The sequence below is a fragment of the Scyliorhinus torazame genome, chromosome 7 (assembly GCF_047496885.1).
Source record: "Scyliorhinus torazame isolate Kashiwa2021f chromosome 7, sScyTor2.1, whole genome shotgun sequence".
Taxonomy (NCBI): domain Eukaryota; kingdom Metazoa; phylum Chordata; class Chondrichthyes; order Carcharhiniformes; family Scyliorhinidae; genus Scyliorhinus; species Scyliorhinus torazame.
This window is the reverse complement of record NC_092713.1, coordinates 60,292,029-60,316,334: the sequence shown is the minus strand read 5'-3', so window position 1 is coordinate 60,316,334 and position 24,306 is coordinate 60,292,029. Positions and strand designations below refer to the sequence as shown.

The 24,306-nt window shown below is 44.9% G+C and overlaps 1 protein-coding gene and 1 long non-coding RNA gene across 4 annotated transcripts in view; one reads left to right on the top strand and one right to left on the bottom strand.

Annotated features, from left to right (window-relative positions):
* The window catches only part of LOC140426248 (ERI1 exoribonuclease 3-like), a 632,563-nt gene that overhangs the window by 532,600 nt on the left and 75,657 nt on the right, over positions 1-24,306 (bottom strand). The gene's annotated exons all lie outside the window — the stretch shown is intronic.
* The window catches only part of LOC140426249 (uncharacterized), a 125,161-nt gene that overhangs the window by 66,210 nt on the left and 34,645 nt on the right, over positions 1-24,306 (top strand). The window contains exon 3 of the long non-coding RNA XR_011948168.1: positions 7,609-7,659. This is a non-coding gene — a long non-coding RNA (uncharacterized lncRNA). The remainder of the gene's footprint in view (positions 1-7,608; positions 7,660-24,306) is intronic.

Here is a 24,306-nt window from a genome sequence, read left to right as displayed (position 1 = left end):
ATCTTCTTTGCACCTTTTCCAAAGCTTCCACATCCTTCCTAAAATGAGGCGACCAAAACTGTCCACAATACTCCAAATGTGGCCTTACCAAAGTTTTGTACAGCTGCATCATCACCTCACGGCTCTTAAATTCAATCCCTCTGTTAATGAACGCGAGCACACCATAGGCCTTCTTCACAGCTCTATCCACTTGAGTGGCAACTTTCAAAGATGTATGAACATAGACCCCAAGATCTCTCTGCTCCTCCACATTGCCAAGAACTCTACCGTTATCCCTGTATTCCTCATTCATATTTGTCCTTCCAAAATGGACAACCTCACACTTTTCAGGGTTAAACTCCATCTGCCACTTCTCAGCCCAGCTCTGCATCCTATCTATGTCTCTTTGCAGCCGACAACAGCCCTCCTTACTATCCACAACTCCACCAATCTTCGTATCGTCTGCAAATTTACTGACCCACCCTTCAACTCCCTCATCCAAGTCATTAATGAAAATCACAAACAGCAGAGGACCCAGAACTGATCCCTGCGGTACGCCACTGGTAACTGGGCTCCAGGCTGAATATTTGCCAGCCACCACCACTCTCTGACTTCTATCGGTTAGCCAGTTCGTTATCCAACTGGCCAAATTTCCCACTACCCCATGCCTCCTTACTTTCTGCATAAGCCTACCATGGGGAACTTTATCAAATGCCTTACTAAAATCCATGTACACTACATCCACTGCTTTACCTTCATCCACATGCTTGGTCACCTCCTCAAAGAATTCAATAAGATTCGTAAGGCAAGACCTACCCCTCACAAATCCGTGCTGACTATCCCTAATCAAGCAGTGTCTTTCCAGATGCTCAGAAATCCTATCCTTCAGTACCCTTTCCATTACTTTGCCTACCACCGAAGTAAGACTAACTGGCCTGTAATTCCCAGGGTTATCCCTAGTCCCTTTTTTGAACAGGGGCACGACATTCGCCACTCTCCAATCCCCTGGTACCACCCCTGTTGACAGTGAGGACGAAAAGATCATTGCCAACGGCTCTGCAATTTCATCTCTTGCTTCCCATAGAATCCTTGGATATATCCCGTCAGGCCCGGGGGACTTGTCTATCCTCAAGTTTTTCAAAATGCCCAACACATCTTCCTTCCTAACAAGTATTTCCTCGAGCTTACCAATCTGTTTCACACTGTCCTCTCCAACAATATCGCCCCTCTCATTTGTAAATACAGAAGAAAAGTACTCGTTCAAGACCTCTCCTATCTCTTCAGACTCAATACACAATCTCCCGCTACTGTCCTTGATCGGACCTACCCTCGCTCTAGTCATTCTCATATTTCTCACATATGTGTAAAAGGCCTTGGGGTTTTCCTTGATCCTACCCGCCAAAGATTGTTCATGCCCTCTCTTAGCTCTCCTAATCCCTTTCTTCAGTTCCCTCCTGGCTATCTTGTATCCCTCCAATGCCCTGTCTGAACCTTGTTTCCTCAGCCTTACATAAGTCTCCTTTTTCATCTTAACAAGACATTCAACCTCTCTTGTCAACCATGGTTCCCTCACTCGACCATCTCTTCCCTGCCTAACAGGGACATACATATCAAGGACACGTAGCATCTGTTCCTTGAACAAGTTCCACATTTCACTTGTGTCCTTCCCTGCCAGCCTATGTTCCCAACTTATGCACTTCAATTCTTGTCTGACAACATCGTATTTACCCTTCCCCCAATTGTAAACCTTGCCCTGTTGCACGTACCTATCCCTCTCCATTACTAAAGTGAAAGTCACAGAATTGTGGTCACTATCTCCAAAATGCTCCCCCACTAACAAATCTATCACTTGCCCTGGCTCATTACCCAGTACTAAATCCAATATTGCCCCTCCTCTGGTCGGACAATCTACATACTGTGTTAGAAAAGCTTCCTGGACACACTGCACAAACACCATCCCATCCAAACTATTTGATCTAAAGAGTTTCCACTCAATATTTGGGAAGTTAAAGTCGCCCATGACTACTGCCCTATGACTTCTGCACCTTTCCAAAATCTGTTTCCCAATCTGTTCCTCCACATCTCTGCTACTATTGGGGGGCCTATAGAAAACTCCTAACAAGGTGACTGCTCCTTTCCTATTTCTGACTTCAACCCATACTACCTCAATAGGGTGATACTCCTCAAACTGCCTTTCTGCAGCTGTTATGCTATCTCTAATTAATAATGCCACCCCCCCACCTCTTTTACCACCCTCCCTAATCTTATTGAAACATCTATAACCAGGCACCTCCAACAACCATTTCTGCCCCTCTTCTATCCAAGTTTCCGTGATGGCCACCACATCGTAGTCCCAAGTACCGATCCATGCCTTAAGTTCACCCACCTTATTCCTGATGCTTCTTGCGTTGAAGTATACACACTTCAACCCATCTCCGTGCCTGCAAGTACTCTCCTTTGTCAGTGTTCCCTTCCCCACTGCCTCATTACACGCTTTGGCGTCCTGAATATCGGCTACCTTAGTTGCTGGACTACAAATCCGGTTCCCATTCCCCTGCCAAATTAGTTTAAACCCTCCCGAAGAGTACTAGAAAACCTCCCTCCCAGGATATTGGTGCCCCTCTGGTTCAGATGCAACCCGTCCTGCTTGTACAGGTCCCACCTTCCCCAGAATGCGCTCCAATTATCCAAATACCTGAAGCCCTCCCTCCTACACCATTCCTGCAGCCACGTGTTCAACTGCACTCTCTCCCTATTCCTAGCCTCGCTATCACGTGGCACCGGCAACAAACCAGAGATGACAACTCTGTCTGTCCTGGCTTTTAACTTCCAGCCTAACTCCCTAAACTTGTTTATTACCTCCACACCCCTTTTCCTACCTATGTCGTTGGTACCAATGTGCACCACGACTTCTGGCTGCTCACCCTCCCCCTTAAGGATCCTGAAGACACGATCCGAGACATCCCTGGCCCTGGCACCCGGGAGGCAACATACCTTCCGGGAGTCTCGCTCGCAACCACAGAATCTCCGATCTATTCCCCGAACCATTGAATCTCCTACAACTATTGCTTTTCTATTCTCCCCCCTTCCCTTCTGAGCCCCAGAGCCAGACTCAGTGCCAGAGACCTGGCCGCTAGGGCCTTCCCCCGGTAGGTCATCCCCCCCAACAGCATCCAAAACGGTATACTTGTTTTGAAGGGGAACGGCCACGAGGGATCCCTGCACTTTCTGCCTGTTTGTTTTTTTCCCCCTGACTGTAACCCAGCTATTCTTGTCCTGTACCTTGGGTGTGGTTACCTCCTTGCAACTCTTCTCAATCACCCCCTCTGCCTCCCGGATGATCCGAAGTTCATCCAGCTTCAGCTCCAGTTCCCTAACACGGTCTTTGAGGAGCTGAAGTTGGGTGCACTTCCCGCAGGTATAGTCAGTGGGGACACCGGTGGTATCCCTCACCACCCACATCCTACAGGAGGAGCATGTAACTGGCCTAGCCTCCATCCCCTCTTACCTGACAGAATATAGCTGCCCTGTGGACTAACTAGATCTCCGCCCTCCGACCCTGCTCCCAGTCAGCTACACTTTCTGTAAACTCCTGGCTCTCTTCGCACTCTTTGCGGAAAATGTCGGAAACAAAATGAAAGGAGCACCTTACTCCCTCCTCACCTAACTCCCTCGGTCACCAAACTCTCACTATCGCACTCAAATGCACCAAATTCAGCACTCCCTCGGTCACCAAACTCTCACTATCGCACTCAAATGCACCAAATTCAGCACTCCCTCGGTCACCAAACTCTCACTATCGCACTCAAATGCACCAAATTCAGCACTCAATGCAAACCTGCACACATATAAATAAATATTAGTTCACATGATTTCCAAAGTCTGAAAAAAGTCAAAGTCCAGAGGGTGTTTCCTTTGTGACAGAGTTCAGTTCAGGTGATTTTCTGGTTGGAGCCAACAACATGAAAATCCTTGAATCGAATGACAGTGCAGCATGATAACATTTGTGCTGAGACTGCTTGGCAGGCAATGGTCAGAGACTTTTAAAAACAAACATGCTTCGAGGATTCGACAGATCGTGGCCAGCTGTTTGGTCAGCCAGGAGATCTGCTGGAGATCTTTCTGCAGAACAGAGTTTCTCAGATCTCAAAGGAATAGAGAGATTTCAAAAATGGTCACTCTAGTCACTCTTTCTCCACAATTATGTCAAAAAGGATGTTTATCTATTGTCTGCAATTGGCTTTGGGTTCAAGACTGATAATATCCCAGCCATTAGCTTCTGAAAGAGTTACCATCCATGCTGAGGTTCTTCTGTTGGGAAACCACTGTCTGGGCAAACCTTATGACTCTGCTAGAGAGGTGAGCTTATCAGGATGTCCATTCTCTGCTTAATGGTCCCATTTTGAAATGGACCTAGACAATCCTAGGGGTGAGATGCATCTGTTAATAAATCTGTGGGAATAGGAAGTTTTGATCTAAGGCCCCCTGGTTTCATGATTATAATGTCCTGACAACTGGAGGGAAACTCTCTCATTTTGAGGCTAAATGCGGTGGTGGGCAGTCCTGGCAGTGCCTTTCCTGCTGGCTAAAATGGCGGGATCTTGCACGGGATTCTGCACTTGGAACCTTGTTAATTATTCACAGGTGAGATCACCTCCAAGTCACCTGGCAGGCTGGCAGCTGATTCATCTGCCTCCTATCAGCTGGTGGGTTTAAAGGTCCCGGCGCCATATTTAAATACTACTCCATCACACTCATATTATTCTCTCCAGCCCACCTGTCTTCACCAGACCATGCAGAATGGCAGCAACACAGGAAAAAAAAGGCTAGCAGCTTCAAGAAGAAGTCAGTTCTTCAATTCAACCATTGTCCTCCCCAGCCCATCACCAGTGATGCACCCATGCCCCACTTAGACCTCTACCCACCACACCAGGAAACTTTGTGCACCCCCTTCCAGTAAATTTGACCCCCTTGTTTGTGAGCTTTTTATGCAGTCTTGTCAGGGTCCAGCATCCCTCCCCTTCCCTTCCCTTCCATCCATCTCCATGCCCCTCTACTTGCCATTATGAGCCTTCACCCTCTTCCCCTCCCTTTCTGCATTGCCCCACCTTGCCTTTGTCAGGCCCACCCCCCCAACCTCCTGCCCCTTCACTTGCCTTTGTCAGGCCCACCCCCCCAACCTTCTGCCCCTTCACTTGCCACTCCATCCCCGATCGAACTTTGGACTTTGTTGTGGGGGCTGCATGAATCCCGCAACACAGTTCTGTACAGATAGACACTGGTGTGTGGCACCAAGGGGAAGGCAACCCCTGTACTTCCTAACCCCAGTCGCAATACTGATTCTGGACTATGTCACAGGAGCATCCATGGGCCCAGTGGCACAGTTCTGTCCATGAAGACCAGCTCAACATCGAATTAGACGGCAGGAACAGGTTTGCTCCGGCAGAGTGGTAAACAGCAAATCAGGAACAGCGCAGCACTATGGCAAAAAGATGTTGCTGCACTCACCTCAAAGTCTCTTGTGAACTGAGGACCGCCTTGTACATGCCACTCTTTAGCAATTGAGTTTTACACCGCCACAATTTCACACTGGTGTGACACAAGATTGGAAGGGCTGGTGGAATACCCACGACCAGCTGTTTTAAAGAGCATTAATGAGATGCAAATGAATGCAAATGAAATTCATGCTACCAGCCCAAGGAAAGGCCGACTCGCCATTACGAGAATTGCGACGTGACTTTACACCAGCAGGTATCCGGCTTTTTGGTACCTGCTAGATTTGCTGCTGCCAGCTACCACCAAAACCAAAACAGCCGAGGGGGTGGGATGGCAGAATTCTGCCCCGGGTGTCAAATTTCATGATGATGAGAGGAGGACTCTTTTGTTCTTGAAACACCTGTTGGTAACTTATGAAACAAATGCCACTCCTCTAGTCGTGTGACTTGTAGCAGCCACCTTGTTGAGTTCAGCAGAAAGTCCATTTTAAAAGTAGCGAAAAAATGTAGTTTTCATTTCCTTCATGTCTTATTGACATAACATAATATTTAGCATTATAATATGAGGTACAAGCTACAGATGGTGTGATCATGAGCCTCTTCCTTTCCATCCAATCCTCCACCCCCCCCACCCCCCCCAAACTCACTCCAACCGGTTTATGATTACAGATACCTATAAACTCCTGCCTAACTAGCCTGTGCAACCTGATGACCAGGGTGGAAAAAATGAGAACACAATTAGTGAAAAAGCATCATCATTTAATCTGGCACTTGTATCCACCTGCTCAGATACTAGTTCTGTGCAAACTTGAGAGAGCAGCAGAGAGGCGGGATCAACATGTCAATATGTGAATCATCAGGCACAAGTGGCTTGCAGCAAGGCATGGGGGAAAGGACAGCGTATATGCTATGGGGTGCCCTGGAAGGTGCGATTGCACTTGTGTTCTACTGCCGGAGGACTCAGATGAGGACTTCAATAGAGCAGTGTACAAGAAAAGACTGAAGGGCATGCATAGCAAAAATTCTGGTGCCCTCCACAAAGCCTCATGTCACTGCCAAGGAGTAAGGTGGAGGCTGACTCCAACTTGACAAAAGGCTTCACACAGAGCTTAGAGCCCATCTTTTCCAACATGGAATTAGTGACCAATTCCATGACAGCACTTGCGGACCCAGCTATGATGCAGTTTCTGATGGTCAATGTCTCAGTTTTCACTACAGCAAAGGCAACAGCCAACCAAAGTCTGAGTGCTGCAGTGGAAGCTCAAACTGGGGCCTTGAAATCTACTGTTGTCATGCAAGTCCAGCTTGATGGTGAGATAAAATAAGGAACTGCAATGTAAGAATGCCACTTATTATTCAGCAGCCAATTTGTTACCACTACTTCAAAAGCAAAACAAACTTATAATCTATTGTAAAATTTAATGTTCTGTTCATGTAATTACTTATTCTTATTCTGTTTGATAAATCTGTCCCACAGCTACAGCTGAAGTCAAAGTCTAGGGTAGTATTATTTTTCCATCTTTTGACAAGGAAGAGAATCCAGTGAGAAAATGAGCAGCTGAAATAAATTGAATCGTGCCCAATGCTTGTTACCTGGGCTAACTTAAATGTACCTACATATTTAGACAAGTTAATTTTTCTAAGGCATAAGGAGCTGGAGCTCACTTAGGAGTACATCGGAAATGCAAAAGCCAAAAACCATCTAGAATGCAAAATAGATTAAAGAAACCAAAAAAAGTAACAATATTTTCAATGATAGCATCGTGAAAAAAAGGAGCATATCACATATTCAGCTGAATCTGTCTTCCCATGATATAGCTAGCATGTCAGTATACCAAGCACTAGATCACTGTGTAGCCCCTGCAGCTCTTTAGTTTAATGTTATGCATACATTGCAATTTTGATAATTTTTGGCGACATTTTATGTGTCAGCCATTGGCAATTACAAGGGTGATTTTATGCTATTCAGTCACTGCTCCTGGGAACTGGACAGAGGCTGCCAAACACATTTTCATCAGAGGTCTCAAGCCAACACAGGGCGAAGGTCTCTGTCTGAGGCTGTATCACAGCAAACATGCCTCATAGCCACTTTGGCTTGAAATGAAATTTACACCGCTTTTTGTTCTATCTACAGGATTCAATGTAACTAAACCTTGGTCAAGAAATTATTGGTGGCCTTTTTTCTGTAAGTCAACGTAATTTTGTTTTTAATGTTACTCTTGAGCAACTGTAGTGATTTCCTAAATTTGTATTTGTTGATGTGCAACTGACTTAGACAAGATAAAATATTTGTATTTGTTGTGATCTTTTTGTGCTGTTACGTCCTGAAAAGAATCAGGGGAAACTTCAGCTCCATATTTATGCCTTCCACTGACAGGATAGTCGCAAGTGGAGACACAATGAAAAACAAAACAAACTTTGTAAATTTCTACAATTCTCCTTGCCAGGGTATATGACAATGAGAACAGGGCAGTTATTATATCACCAAAGTGATGAATCTTCATGTGAAGGCTCAGAAATCTATTAATTAGCTACTCAAAGGTAGGAATTCAATTTTGCCTTATCCAATATACCTATGACAATGGCTCAGGTCCATAAAAGAAATTCAAAAATAAAACATTTGGATCTGAAGGAGTACTTGTATCCAATTAATCGTTTACATATACTTGACTGGATTTCTAAATGGTGATCGGCAACAGAATGACACATAAGGGCTTTTTTTTTACTTGGTGCTTGAGGGTTGGTGTTCTTGGTGTACAGCCTCACTTCTTGGAAGACTTTCTTGGAAATTTGGGTGAGTGCCTGGCATAATTCCTCAGCCATTAACTGAAATCAGAAAATAATTTACAATGCATGCCCAGATTTCCAATATGATCTCCCATTGGGAAAGGTTCTTTGCCAGGAGCACAAACTTGAAACATGGGGTAGAATTTAATCTTGACGACTGGGATCTTGCCTGCTGGTTGCAGAACAGGTGGGAGTCCTGCGTTGCCGCCACTGAGAAGGTCCGACAGAACTGCCATTAACCCCGAAAGCGCAAAACCATCTGCTAAGAGCTGCCATCAAATCTGACGCTGGTCGCGACACCAGTAGTGGCTGCTGCCTGCAAAACATCAAAAGAGGGACCCAGGCCACAGGTGAATGAAGGTGGATCTGGGAAGGGGGGGGGGCACGGGGAGACAGATGCTGGCTGAGGCTGAGGGGCTCCGAAGAAAGGGCAGGGAGTGGCTTTCCGCAGCTTCCCCCTGCTCCCGATGCTGGGTCCCTCAATCTGGCACTGAGTGCCTTTGAATGAAGGCAGAAATTGCTCATTTAAGGGCCTCGTTTGGAGAGGAATACAAACCATGTGCCTTCCCACACCAGACTTAATCGTGGGAGGTGGCAGGGGACACATCTCGCATCCTCCTGCAAGATCAAATGCAGCCCCCCACTTCCAAACTTGCCTCAGGGGTGCATTTAATTCCACCCATGATCTTTATCATGTCTCGCATTAGGAACTATTAAAAAAACAATAAAATTAGAACTAATCAAGGGCAGCATGGGTAGAGAGTGAATATTTGACCCATTCATGATGTGTTTTGCCTTCTATCCTTATGCAGCCACTGTAACTCTTGCAATGGCTCCTCCACCACCCTCACATAAACATCACTGCTGTAGGTTCAATGCTTGGTGTGTCTATGCCTGATCTACAAGCTATTCCTTTAACAGCTTTCTTGTCACAGGCTGGGTGTACATATACATATACCAATGTCACTCAGCTCCAACACCTTGGCCACCCTCTTTGACTCCATTGTCATCTGCTTGTCTGACATCAAACCATTCCTCGAAATTCACTAGATTTGGTCATTATGTCAGTTGTCCATAACAAATATTCAACCCCTCCACTTCTGCTCACTTCGGCTAAACACAATAGTGTAGAATTTCAATATCCGTGATTTTAGTTTTATGACCTTGAGAATAGTTTTAAGCTCATATCTACCCATCACTATGACTATCTAGTGTCCACCTTGCAACACTGCCCATCTCCGCCATGACCCAAAGGCATCTCCAGACCTCAGCTCTGCCCATGTCTGCTTTGGTCTCGACTCCAAGCTCTCCTCACTGGCATGCCATGTTTTATAAATTTCTATATATCTAAAGATCTGCCATTTGCATCTTATCCTGCTTTGAGACACAACCCTATTTACTCAGCCCTACAGATGCTGCCAGACCTGCTGAGATTTTCCAGCATTTTCTCTTTTGTTTCAGATTTCAGCATCCGCAGTAATTTGCTTTTAACTAATCAGCAGGGACAAGCATACAGGCATGGCTGCATGTCCTGATCCCAATGGAGGATGTGTTTGCCATCATTAGAGCCACTATGGCGGAGTCTGTGGCCAATGACTATACAGAACGCACTGAAGATGATGGAATACTCATACCTAATCTTCCTTCTCACATCCAACTTCTCCATCATCCACAATCTCTTCAGATTTACAAGTTGCAGATGCTTTAAGTTTGCAGCTCTTGCTTACCCACCTGCCTCTTATTGCAACACTATTCCTTGTACATTTCTCCATTCAGATACTGCAAGAACTGCAGCCCAGACAGGCAGTGGTGCAGAAGCAAGAAGTGGTAGAGGAATCAGAGATCTTGAAGGAGAAACACCATAACCCACTCTCACACTCACAGTCACAAGGCCAGAGGGTAACCTAGAGAGGAGATCTGCATATGGCGATACATCAGACATAAGTGGCCTTCAACTAGGCAGGGGGAAAGGCTCCAGCTCGCCAGAGGGAAAAGTCACATGAATTCTGCTGCAGAGGTCTCAGAAAAGGCTGATGGGCATGTGCAGAGAAATGTTTGGTGAATTGACAAGCCTGTCAGAAAGCCTGTGCTTACTGACCAGAAGCATGAAGGAATCTAGCATCAACCTTGCACATGGCTTTGGGCAGAGATTGCTGTCCATCTTTTCCAGTGTGGAAGTGGTGGCCAACATCATTATCAGCATTGTACAGGTGCTGAGTGTGCAAATTATTATTTGAAAGGTATTTTTACCATAAGAAACATATCTTAACACCTTTCACCCGATCAAATTTTTAAAGGGATTTTTCAGCCCACCTTGTCCAAATGAGTAGTTTGTTGACGTCATCAGAGATATCTAAATAAGCCAGAAAAATTTCATAGAGGGTTGCTGCAGATTGGAAGGTTGTAATTGTAACCCCACTACTTCGGAAAAGAGGGAGAAAAAAAGGGAAATTACAGACCCTTACATCAGTAGTAGGGAAGGATGCAGAGAGGCTTCAAGGGAATTTAGACAGGCTAAGTGAGTGGCAAGGACATGGGGCTGGATTCTCCCAAAATGAGACTATGTCCCCACGCTGGCATAAAAACGGTGGAGTTTTACTCCAGAAATTCCTTCCAAAATGTTGAACAAATTCAATGCCCTTCAGGGGGCTAGCAGGGACCCGGAGTGAATCGTGCAGCTTTAGTTGCGGAGACGGGCCCCCCGCAGTTCCAAAGTCCACGCATGCGCATGGCGGCAGCCTCCAGCGGCCGGGCCGTGGTCCATGGCAGACTTGGACCGCAGAGCCACACCGAAAAAAGAGACCCCTCGATCGGCCGCGCACCCGAGCCTCAACCCCTGTACAGTTAATCGCCGGCCGCCTATAAGGCCCCCCCCCCGGTCTCCGATTCGCCCGCCAAGGGCATCTGCAGACTGAGTCCGCAGCCACCACGCCAGCATCCCGACCGGCAATAGGTGGTTAGTTACACGCTGTCGGGAACTTGGCCGGTCGGGAGCGGAGGTTTTCTGGGCGGGCCTCTGGCAATAGCCCCCGGCAGTGCCGCGCACTCTGCGGTCACGCTGATTTTCAGGGTCAGAAGAATCCAGCCCTTGGAATATAATATGGAAAATGTGAAGTTATTCACTTTGGTAGGAAAAACAGAAACGCAGAGCATTTCGTAAATAGTGAGAGATTGGGAGATTATTTCCAAAGGGATCTGGGCACAATTGTTTGAGTCACTGAAATCTAATAGTATATTAGCCTTCAGTGCAACACAATTTAAGTAAAGGAATAAAGATTTTTTTTTTTTTGGTATTTTTATTCTTTTTCACATTTTCTCCCAAATTTACACCCACCAACAATAAACAATAATCAGTAACAAATATGTCAATCCCTATATCAATAACAACGATCCCATCCTCCCACCAAACCCCAAACATTACCCCGCATGTTCACACAAACAAATGACAAAAAGGAATTAGGGATCACCCACAGTCGCCATTAACACACACACCCCCCTCCCCCCAATCCTCCCACCCACACGCCCCAACTAATGTTCGATGTTATCCAGTTCTTGAAAGCGCATAATGAATAATGCCCATGAATTGTAGAACCCCTCCATCCTTCCCCTCAGTTCAAACTTAACCTTCTCAAGAGTCAAATATTCCAACAGGTCCCCCCGCCACGCCAGGGCACAGGGTGGAGAGGTTGCTCTCCAACCTATCAGGATCCGCCTTCGGGCGATCAACGAGGCGAAGGCTACAACATCTGCCTCCGCATTCGTTTCCAACCCTGGCTGGTCCGACACCCCGAATATGGCCTCCCGGGGGCCCGGGTCCAGTTTCACGTGCACCACTTAAGAAATTACCCTAAAAACCTCCTTCCGGTAATCCTCTAGCTTTGGATAGGACCAAAACATATGAACATGATTAGCGGGCCCCCCACCCCGCAACATTCACATACATCTTATCATAGAATTTACAGTTCAGAAGGAGGCCATTCAGCCCATCGAGTCTGTACCGGCTCTTGGAAAGAGCACCCTACCCAACATCAGCACCTCCACCCTATCCCCAAAACCCAGTAACCCCACCCAACACTAAGGGCAATTTTGGACACTAAGGGCAATTTATCATGGCCAATCCACGTAACCCGCACATCTTTGGACTGTGGGAGGAAACCGGAGCACCCGGAGGAAACCCACGCACACACGGGGAGGATGTGCAGACTCCGCACAGACAGTGACCCAAGCCGGAATCGAACCTGGGACCCTGGAGCTGTGAAGCAATTGTGCTATTCACAATGCTACCGTGCTGCCCCTTCTACTCCTTCAAAGAATCGGCTCATCCTCGCCCTCGTGAGGTGTGCTCTGTACACCACCTTCACCTGTATCAGCCCCAACCTCGCGCACGAGGTGGAGGCATTCACTCTCCTGAGCACCTCACACCAGAACCCCTCCTCCATATCCTCTCCCAACTCTTCCTCCCACTCTGCTTCGATCCCTTCCAGTGGTGCCTTCTCCTCTTCCAAAATAGCTCCGTAAACAGCTGACACTACCCCCTTTTCCAGTCCCCCCGTCATCAGCACCTCCTCCAGCAGGGGCCAGCTCCACCGGGAAGCTCTGTATCTCCTTTCTGGCAATATCTCGAATCTGCATGTATCTAAACATTTCCCACTGCTCCAGCCCATACTTCGCTTCCAGCTCCTTCAACCCTGCAAACCGACCCCTAAGAAACAATTCTTTTAGTGTCTTAATCCCCTTCTCCTCCCATTTCTGAAAATTTCCATCCCACCTCCTTGGCTCAAATCTGTGGTTCCCCCAAATCGGCATTTCCCTTGACTCTGCCCCCTAGCCGAAGTGTTGGCGAAACTGCCTCCAAATTCTCAATGAAGCTATTATTACCGGACTGTCAAGGAATAAAGATATCCTACCGAAATTGTATAGAGTATTGGTGAGACTGCACCTGGTGTATTGTGTACAGTTTTGGTTTCCTTACCCAAGGATGGATATATTTGCTGGAAGAAGTACAACAAAGGTTCATCAGCAATTCCTGGGATAGCAGGATTGACCTATGAAGAGAGATTGAGGAGACTGGACCGGTATTCTCTCATATTTAGAAGAATGAGAGGTGATCTCACTGAAACATGGCCGCAATTCTCTGGTCCGGCGCCAGAGTGCCGGCACCAAAACGGGAGTACTTTACTCCGGTGCCGGTTCCGAGACCCGATTCTCGGGTCCGGGGGGCCCACGGCGCTGGAGCGGCCCACGGCGCTGGGGCGGCACACGCCGCTCCAGCTGCCGGTCCCGGCGTCGACCCGGCCCCACAGGGTCCACGCATGCGCAGTTGGGCCGGCGCCAACTAGCGCATGCGCACTGGCCGTCAACCCCGCGCCTGCCCCGACGCCAAATGGCGCATGGGTCCAGGAGCCGGAGCGGAAGAAGAGGTCAGCAGCGAGAGAGGCCGGCCCGCCGATAGGTGGGCCCCGATCGCGGGCCACGCCAGTACGGAGGGCCTCCCCGGGGTTGGACCCCTCCTCTCTCTCTCTCTCTCTTTCTCTCCCCCCCCCCCCCCCCCCACAGGCCGCCCCCGGGCCCTTCAACCCCGAGGTCCCGCCAGCCCAGAGCATGTTAGAATGGCGCCGGCGGGACGGCCGCTCGGCCCATCTGGGCCGGAGGATTGCGGCGGCGCCGGAGGATCGCCGCTATGGCCGTTTGCGGCGTTTCTCCCTGCGGCCCGGTGCCATTCACGCGTGGCCATTTTCACAGGGGTGGGAGAATCGCACCCCGGCGTGGCACGATTCGCGCAGCGATTCTCCCACCCTGCTGGGGGTCGGAGAATCCCGCCAAAAATTCTTACAGGTTTCAACAGGGTAGATGCAGGAAGGATGGTTCCCCAGGCCATAGGTTCTAGAACCAGTTTCAGAATAAAAGAGAGGCCATTTAGGACTGATAGAAGGAAGAATTCCTTCAGTCAAAGGTCGGTGAATCTTTGGAATTCTCTATTTCAGAGGGTTGTGGAGGCTCAGTCACTGAGTATGTTCAAGACAGAGATTAATAGATTTCTAGGTATCAATCATAGAATCATAAAATTTACATTGCACAAGGAGGCATTTTGATTTATTGTGTCTTCACTGGCCCTTGGAAAGAGCACCATATCCCCACCCAACCATTTTTGGACACTAAGGGCAATTCAGCATGGCCAATGCACCTAACCTGCACATCTTTGGACTGTGGGAGGAAACCGGAGCACCCGGAGGAAACCCATGCAGACACGGGGAGAACATGCAGACTCCGCACAGACAGTGACCTAAGCCGGGAATCGAACCTGGGACCCTGGAGCTGTGGAGCAACTGTGTTAACCACTGTGCTACCGTTTGATAGGTTTAACAATAAGGGATATGTGAATAATGCAGGAAAATGGCATTGAAGTAGAAGATAAGCCATGATCTAGTTGAATTGTGCCGCAGCCTTGAGGGGCCAAAGGGCCTCCTCCTGCTCCTATTTATGTCCTATTGAGCCATCAAATCAGGTTAATATTTAAACATCTAGAGCAAGTTCCAGCTCATACTGAAGACAAACACAGAAAATACTGCTGCCATGTCTTCTGTCTTCCAAAGAGGGATGGTAGATACGTAACAACTGTAATTTTACAGCTACTATTTACTTACTCATTTATTGTTTAATAAATAGCCAGAAGAACAGTTCAGTCAAATGTTTCTTCAAACAGCATCTCAACTTAAGGGAGATTATGAGAAGTCACATAATATAGTCAGTATGTTAAAAACAGTAATGATTTTCTTTTTCTGTTTAACTCGAGGCTTGCAGCATCTTATCGAGCTGCTGGGAGGATAAACATCCACTCCAGTTCATTTGGAGCAAGGAGACTTCCCTGCAAGAGTGGCCCCAAAATGCAGATCCCAAGAAAAATATCTCGAATAAATCTCCTAAAATATAATGTACCAACCCAGCCCCCCAAATTCTGCCATACTGAAAATATTTCTAATTCAGCTATCTGTCACTTCCATCCAGGAGGTGGATTTTTGAAATGTTTTTGTATGGATATGCTCCCTAAGGTCATACTCTGGGTGATGACTGAGCACAGGTTTTGTTGTGAAATACTTACACATTTCTAACCAGTGGAGCATTTTTTGCCATTTCCTTCTGCACTGTAACATGTCTTTGAGCAGCACATCAGTGCTAAATGTCAGTGCCCATGAAATAGAATTTTGGCATTAAGGACTCTGAAAATAGAAAATTTGACTCCATGGCAGCTGTCAACATGTGCTAATGAAATCTGGCATCAGGCCCTTTATTTTGAAAGGAGACTGTGATTTGAGTATTTAATGTCTTTTTCAAGGCACGTACTTAGCCCTATGTTATGCTGGTTACTAGAGGGAAACCTGGTTGGACTCTGTTAGCTAGTGGTGACAAAGTTGAAATCTCCAGTGTAGTGGACAACTGATCCCATTAAAATCCAAGTGTGTGACAGTTAACTGAATGACCCTGGGGTCACACAGAAAACATCCAGGCCTCTATAAATATTGTATGAGGCTGTCAACTCTGCAGTCACCTCAGAGCTCCTTGGCACAGTTAGAAATATGGTAACCATTATTTACAGAAATGAAAAGGAGGAAATTATTTGTGTGAAATGAAAAGAATGAAACCTGCTCACATTCATTTGCAGATATTGTGCAAGTTGGGGGATTAGATTGTTAAAACCTAAGCAAAACAGAAAAGTGCTGATTTTGTTTTCACTCAGTTATCTACAGGAATTCAAGAGAGGGTTGTTTAACTACAACAAAATGAAGTGCCACTACCAATAATGGTAGGTCAGAGAAGGAGTCGCTGTGAAGGAAAACAAGCGTTGACGCTAAATGGAACACAGCTGACTTCAGACAACACATGGAAGGTCCCCTGCCAACAACAGTATTTACCCCATCTGTGTCTGGGAGTCAAACACAAACCTAATTACATTTTCACTGCAGAGTGTTACAGCCCAATCAACTTATAACAAAAGACCCAAGGCAGCCTGGGGGAATATTGGGAGGGTATTAAGCTAGAAATGACTGCCAGTAGCATGATATTTTAAGTTTTTTGAAAAAAAACTGTAACCTAAGAAAGTGAATTATTACTTCTGGCTCGACTCTAATCCATGACAGAAAATCATTGATCCTCATATATTCATCCTCACATGCTTTAGCTCCCTATTGGTTTGAAATTGTCACATGCTGACAGTTTAGTCACCTTCCTGTGACTGAAGACAAATGCTCCATCATCATTTTTCTTCTCTCCCTCTCCATTACACAAATGGTGTCAATTCAGTTTATGCCACAATTAAGTACTGAATTAAATTACTTTCTTCCCTCCCACTTCACAGCTTCCTCTCAGTATTAAGAGTGCTCCCCCCCCCACCTCGAGTCAACTTAGAAATGTGGTCTTTTCAGGCGGCAGGAAACAATGGGGCACATGTGAACAAGGTATTGTTTCATGAATTCCAATATGTAAGTCTGGAATTCAGTTTGCAGTGTGGGTGGATTTTGTTGAGATACCATATCTATTGGGTGGGATTTTCCATGCAATCTGCTACGTGGGTCGCGGCGGCAGAGACGGACACCATTACCCGGTGCCAGGATCTTCAGGTCCCGCCGGTGTCAATGGGTTTCCCATTTAACGCACCCCTTGCCACCGCGAGAGGTGTGCTGTCGGTTAGCGTGAACAGCCAGAAAATTCCAACCATTGATTCAACTTAAAAAACAGTAATGATGGTATTTGAATTCTCAATTTCTGGGCTGCAGGTCCAGTACCATAATCACAACATTAAACTGGTGAATTTATTTGCACTCACTTTTTTGATAAATATTTAAGTTAAATTTAAAGGTACCACCACTGAACCAGCCATATCATTATTGTGCCTATAAAAACAGAGAAATGCTGGGCATTCTGCAAGGATCAATTGATGCTCTGCCTCTTCAAAGCCTATACATCATTTATAAAGTTCAAATCAGGAGTGTGATAAAATACCAAGCGTTTGGCGAGATGAGTGGTGCTCAACACTCAGGAAGCTTGACAGCATCAAGAATAGAGCAGTCAACTGATGTTGTTCTGCCACTGGTGCACAGTGGGTATGGTATGTACTATTACATAATGAACTCCAGCAATTCACTAAATTTAGTCCAACAGTACCTTGCCCCGAGATCACAACCATGACCAATGGAAAGGAAATGACAATTACATCACTTTCAATAAAAGCAAAATATCTGAACATCTGAAATAAACACAGAAAGTGCTGGAAAAACGCAGCAGGTCTGGCAGCACCTGTGGAGATAGAAACAGAGTTCATGTTTTAAAATCCAATTTGACTCTTCTTCGGAATGGAGAAGAAAATCCCAAAGAAAAATCGTATTGGACCCTGTTTCGCTCTTCATATATGTTGCCAGATCTACTGAGTTTTTTCAGCACTTTTTGCTTTATTTTACATTTTTAGAAACATAGAAAATAGAAGCAGGAGGAGGCCCATCGTCCCTTCAAGCCTGCTCCGCCATTCATTATGATCATGGCTGATCATCCAACTCAATAGCCGAATCGCACTTTCCACCCATATCCTTTGATCCCCTTCGTCCTATGTGGTACATGTAACTGATTCTCATGTTTTTACCTCAACCACCTCCTGGGGTAACAAATTCCACAGACTCGCCACTCTCTGGTAAAGAAATGTTTTCTCATCTCTGTCCTAAATAGTCTAGCCTCAGGCTGTGATCCCTGGTTCTGGACACTCTCATCATCGGGAACATCCTTCCTGCATCTACTCTGACCAGTCCTATTAGTACTTTATAGGTTTCTATGAGAATCCCCCTCATTTTTCTGAACTCCATATCCTGAGCGATTTAATCTCTCCTCATATGTCAGTCATGCCATCCCAGGAATCAGGCTGGTAAACCTTTGCTGCACTTGCTCTAGAGCAAGAACATCCTTCCTCAAACAAGGAGAAAATAAAGTGCATACAATATTCCAGTTGTGAGCTCACCAAGGCTCTGCATAATTGCAGCAAGACATCCCTGATCCTGTACTCGAATATTCTCGCAATGAAGGCCAGCATATCATTTGCCTTCTTTACTGCCTGCTGTACCTGCATGCTTACTTTCACTGACTGGTTTACAAGGACACCCAGGTCTCGTTGCACATTCCCCTCTCCTAATTTATGGTCATTCAGATAATAATCCCCCTTCCCACTTTTGTTACCGAGTGGATAACCACGCGTTTCTCCAAATTATACTGCATCTGTCATTCATTTCCCCACTTATTCAACTTGTCCAAATCACAGTGAAGGATCGCTGCATCCTCTTCACAGCTTACCCTCCCACCCAACTTGATATCATCTGCAAATTTGGAGTTTTGTTCCCTCATCTAAATCATTAATATATAATGTGAATAGCTGGGATCCTAGCATCGATCCCTGCGATACCCCACGAGGTACTGCCTGCTAATTTGAAAAAGACCCGTAATTCCTACACTTTGTTTCCTGTCTGCCAACCAGTTTTCTATCCATCTCAAAACACTACCCCTAATCCCATGCGCTTTAATTTTATATGCTAATATCTTATGCGGGACTTTGTCAAAAGCCCTCTGAAAGTCCAAATATACCACATCCACTGGCTCCCCCTTGTCAACGTTACTAGTTACATTCTTGAAGAATTCCAGTAGATTTATCGAGCATGATTCCCCTGCATAAATCCATGCTGACTCTGTCCAATCCTGCAACTGTTTTCTAAGTGCTCAGCTATAAAATCTTTGATAATGGGTTCTAGAATTCTCCCCACTACCGAAGTCAGACTTTCTGGTCTATAATTTCCTGCTTTCTCTTTACCTTCCTTTTTAAATAGTGGATTATCATTAGTTCCCCTCCAATTTTACAGAATCTTAGAATCAGGAGGCCACTTGGCCCATCAAGTCTGCCCCGACTAGCTGAAAGAGTACCCCACCTAGGGCCAATCCCTGCCCTATCCCCGTAACTCCAGCTAACCTTTAGACACTAAGGGTAATTTAGCATGGCCAATGTACCTAACCTGCACATCTTTGGACTATGGGAGGAAACTGGAGCACCCAGAGGAAACCTATGCAGACACGGAAAGAATGTGCAAACTCCATAGTCATCCGAGGCGGAATCGAACCAGGGTTCCTGGTGCTTTGAGGCAGCAGTGCTAACCACTGTGTCACCCCTGCAGGAACTGTTCCAGAGTCTATAGACTTTTAAGAGTCAAAAGAAATATGGGTGCCATATTTGACATCATCTTCAAAGTTACATAACATCCTGGCTTGGACAGATGATGCTGTCCTTTCATTGTTGAAATGTTAAATTCCTCATCTAACATTATTGCAGGAGCACCATCATCAAAAGAACAAAAACAAGTTTTATTTATGTAGACCTTTAATGTAATAAAACAGCCCATAGAGGCGTATTGAACAAACTTGCAACACAGAGCCACATAAGGCAGATGACCAAAAGCTTTGTCAAAGAAGTAGGTTTTAAAGAGCAACTTACAAGTGGAAAGAGAGGAAGAGCTGCAGAGATTTTCAGAACTTAAGGTCTTGACAGCTGGCGACATGTCCACTAACAGCAGAAAATTAAAATCAGAGTGATTAAGAGGATAGAATTGGAGGTGTGCAGATATTTCGTAGGGTTCTAAGATTGGACGTGATTACAGAGATAGGGAGGGATGAGGACAGGGAGGAATTTGAATACAAAGATGAGCATTTTAAAACTGAGCCAAAAGTGAACATAGGTCAACAAGCACATAAGATGATGGGTGAAGGATACCTGGTGCAATTTAGGGCATGAGAAGCAGTCTTTTGGATGATCTTATGTTTAAGGAGGCTAGAATGTGGAAGGCCAGCCAAGACTGCATTGCAATAATCAAATCCAAGAGCTGCAGTGGTATAGGAATAAGCCCCACCAGCTATTTCTCAGGGCAGCAAGGAACAGGCAATAAATACAACCTTGTGAGCATTGCTTACAGCTCGAAAAGAATTTCAAAAAACAAAATTTGCCCAAGAAGTCAGCAAACATAATAAAATCTCAAGCACCAGCATGTTGGCAAAACTGTATATTACCTTCCAAAGGATCCCAAGCATTTTTAAAATCTATGTTGATATTTCTATTTTTACCCTTGATATAAATAGTTATGTGCAGGCATGATCACGCTGTCACAGATGAGACTACTCATTTACTGATAGCGTTTCACTATTTGATGTAAATAATTGCTTCAGAGATTGACCAGGTCACATCAATGACATGGCTATAACAACTTTCAGAGTTCCATACCTCAATTAGTCCAAAAAAAAATGGCTTTTGGGGTCAATTTTCAGTTAATGAAATTACACTTTTTATTTCAATATGATTCACACCCAGAATCCATTTCATAACAAAGAAGGCAAAAGTGAAAAACAGATCCGTAAGAACTAAAGCAGATGGAGCTCTTCCTTTAATAGCTCTGTAGAAAAATGCCCCACATCATGTAATACGAGTTGAATAAACCAGGTAAATTCTATATTTATCCCAATCTGTGCCAAAATGGTTGACTTTGACCAGAAGCAGTGACAGAATGTTGCAATTAGCCTCAATATTCTGCTGCTCAGGTGGTTGGATATGGGGGTGGACGGAGAAAATCAGCCAAGAGTCTGTTTTTTAAATTTAATTTGTTCATGGGATGTGAGCATCACTGGCAAGGCAGCATTTGTTAACCAGGCCTAGATTATCCTTGAGAAGTTGTTGGTGAACTGCTTTCTTGAAGCTCTGCAATCCATGTCATGGAGTACACCCATGGTGCTGTTGGAAAGGGAAATCTGTGTTTTGGACCCGGTGAATGCCAGGAATGGTGAGACAATTCTAAGTCTGGATAATGCGTGTGACTTAGAGAAACTTTAAGATGGTGGTGTTGTTATGCCTCTATTAATTACCCTTGTTCTTCGAGGTGGTAGAGGTCACAAGTTTGGAAGATGCTATGAAAAGAGGCTTTGCATGTTGCGGCAGAGAATCTTGGATCAAGTATCCTTTATCCAAAACCCACAGGGCCAATGGCTGAATTTCAGACAATTTCAGTTTTTGGATACCGCATATAGGCCTGGGGTTTCTTACATTACAATAGCAAAAGCCATAGTCTAAAGCAAACAAAATAGCTATAAAAGTAAGATGTACTACTGAATAATAAATACAGGGTACTTGTAATAAGTTCCCACCCATGGCGCCAACTGCATTCTGCTTGGAGGAGAGGGTTTGCAAGATTAACATTGCAGAAAAACAACTAGACTTGCTGTGCTAAAGGTCAGGTGCAGTCAGCAAGGTTCATGTTGACTTGGGTCACGTCAGCTCGAGTCCGACACTTCCCATGCTAAAGGTTGAGTGTGGTCAGCGAGGTCTGTGTCGGCTTGGGTCATGTCTGCTCAGGTCCTACGTTAAGGGGGGAGGGGGCATTCCACGCAGGCCTCGGTCTGGATCTTTAAACTGGCTACACTTATTTTGATCCCAGATCAGATTCCAACAGTTGCTAGGATACCGGACAGGAACCTCAATATTTTATTTAATTTGTAAGACTTTGAGGAAAGGACACTTCACACCAGGAGTGATTCCATGTACAAATAGGGATGTGGTATATTAAAACAAACTTTAATACTAACACAGGATTAAAATAACTTTATCATCAAGAAAATAGCTTACAATTACCCATTAAACAATGTTTAACAGTGAAAATGAAACACTAACTCCTAACTGCGATGCAAGAATCTCTCCACCTCCGCCTCTTACACCACCGTTCCAAAAACAGAGTTCCAAAGACTCGCAACCATCTGAGCTAAAATATTTTGACTCAGTTTTAAACAGGTGGCCCTTTATTTTTAAATAGTGACCCTTAGTTCTAGATTCTACCACAAGATGAAACACCCTCGCTACATTCAGGCCATCAAGTCCCAACGGGAAATTGCCTTACTCTTCTAAACTCTAGCGGATACAAGCCTAGGCTTTCCAACCGTTCCTCATCCTTTCCAGGTATCAGTCTGGTAAACCTTCTCTGAACTGCTTCCATTGCATTTACATTATTCCTAAAATAAGGTGACAAATAATGTATACAGAACTCCAAATGTGGTCTCACTAAGTACCCTGTAAAACTGAAGCATAACGTCCCTACTATTGTATTAAATTCCCCTTACAATAAACAATAACATTTGAAAGAGTTAAAAGTCATAAAATTTAAAAATCACACAAGCTGCTAGCTGCTAAATTCTCAAAGACAGACAACCAGTGATGAGAAACCAGTTGCTTCAGATCAGGCTGTCTCCAGATACCATTCAAGAATCATTGCTATATTAGTTTTAGGGAGGCGGTAGTCATTCAGCTCACACACAAAAAATTAAATTGATCATTATGCAGCTGCAGGTCATGTGTGTCCACTAACACAAGGGAAAGTGGAAAGGGAGTATGATGCACCACTGGTCAAGCATATTTTTATCTTACTGATGTCCAGCAGTTATTAGATAAGTAGAGTCAAATACGTGCTGATGATATTATAATTAAGTATAAGTGCCCAGAATATGATTGATTAATTATATCCATAAAATAGAATACAGTAAAGAAGAGGTCCTTTGGCCCACCAAGCCTGCACCGTCAGAAAAAACTACTCTAATCTACACTAATCGCACTTCTGAGCACTTGGCCCATAGCTTTGAATGCTATGACATCCAAGTACTGTTTAAAGATTCTGGGGTTTCCTGCTTCAACTACTCTCCCAGGCAGTGCATTCCAGATTTTCACCATCCCATGGGTGACATTTTTTTTCCTCAATTCCCCTCTAAACCTGTTATACATATGCTACACATTATGTAATCCTAATTATTAGTTGTGAATGGACATAGATAATTTTGAACAAATGTACATCTTTGATTGATATATGCTAATTTATTGTAACCAAATCCAAAAGTATAACTGTGTATGTAATCTTTGAATATGGGCTTTCTGGTGTGTGCCACTAGTTGGAGCACTGGAGCCCTTGCTATACCTTGAAATAAAGGCCTTGTTTGAAACACACTATAACCGAATAGTTGTATTTTTCTCCCTTACAGCATTCTATTAGCTTTCGTATTATTTAAAAAAATGTTTCCCAACAATTTCCATCATAAACAAAATCATACAACAAAATTAACCAAAGTTACACAGTAAAAGAACAAGACGAACAAGCAAAAGCACATGTTAACTTAACCCCAAGAAACTAAACTAAATACTCTCGACCTTTTCACTCGGCCATTCAACCCCCTGACATTCCAGGTGATCAAACGAATTGGGGATCTCTCACCGACCCCCCTCGATCCGGAATCAGCCATTTCCACCAAGAGAGGGAATATTCAACAGAAACATAAAAGGTACAGCACCAAAGCCCACCCAAGACAGCCACCAAACCAAATCACAATGTTAAATAAAGAAAAACCTGCAGCCACCATCAGCAAACTACCCACACACCCTTTCCCCCTTGCCCTCGGATACTACCACGCCCAAATACACATACAAACAAAAGCAAGGTGAACACAGACAACTAAAATTTACTTCTAACAAACCTAAACAAAACAAGAACTCTAAGCTCATTATCTAAAGAATTATTATAACGAGCTGTAGTCAATCTTTCCACACCGCTCCCATCAACTAACATTTAGGTTAGCAAGGAGGCTCCCAACTACAGTCAAATGGTTACAACAACAAAATACTAAACCCCATGAACCATTGAGCTCCAACAGGGAACTGTACATTTTCTTAATAATCAGAACAGAATCCGCCATAAAACTAATCACCAAACCTAAGAACAAACTGTAAACATTCAACGCAACAAGAACAGGAAAATGCAAATATGAACATGGAACCCCAACAATGCAACAATTCAACATGCCAATCCGAAAACACTCAAAAACCTCAATCACACCACACCTAACCCATGCTTCTTAACAAAGTAGTCCACCTCTCCGATGCAGCAAATAAATAGTCCTTTCCCTCAAATGTCACTCTTAGCCGTGCTGGGTACTCCACTTTTGTACA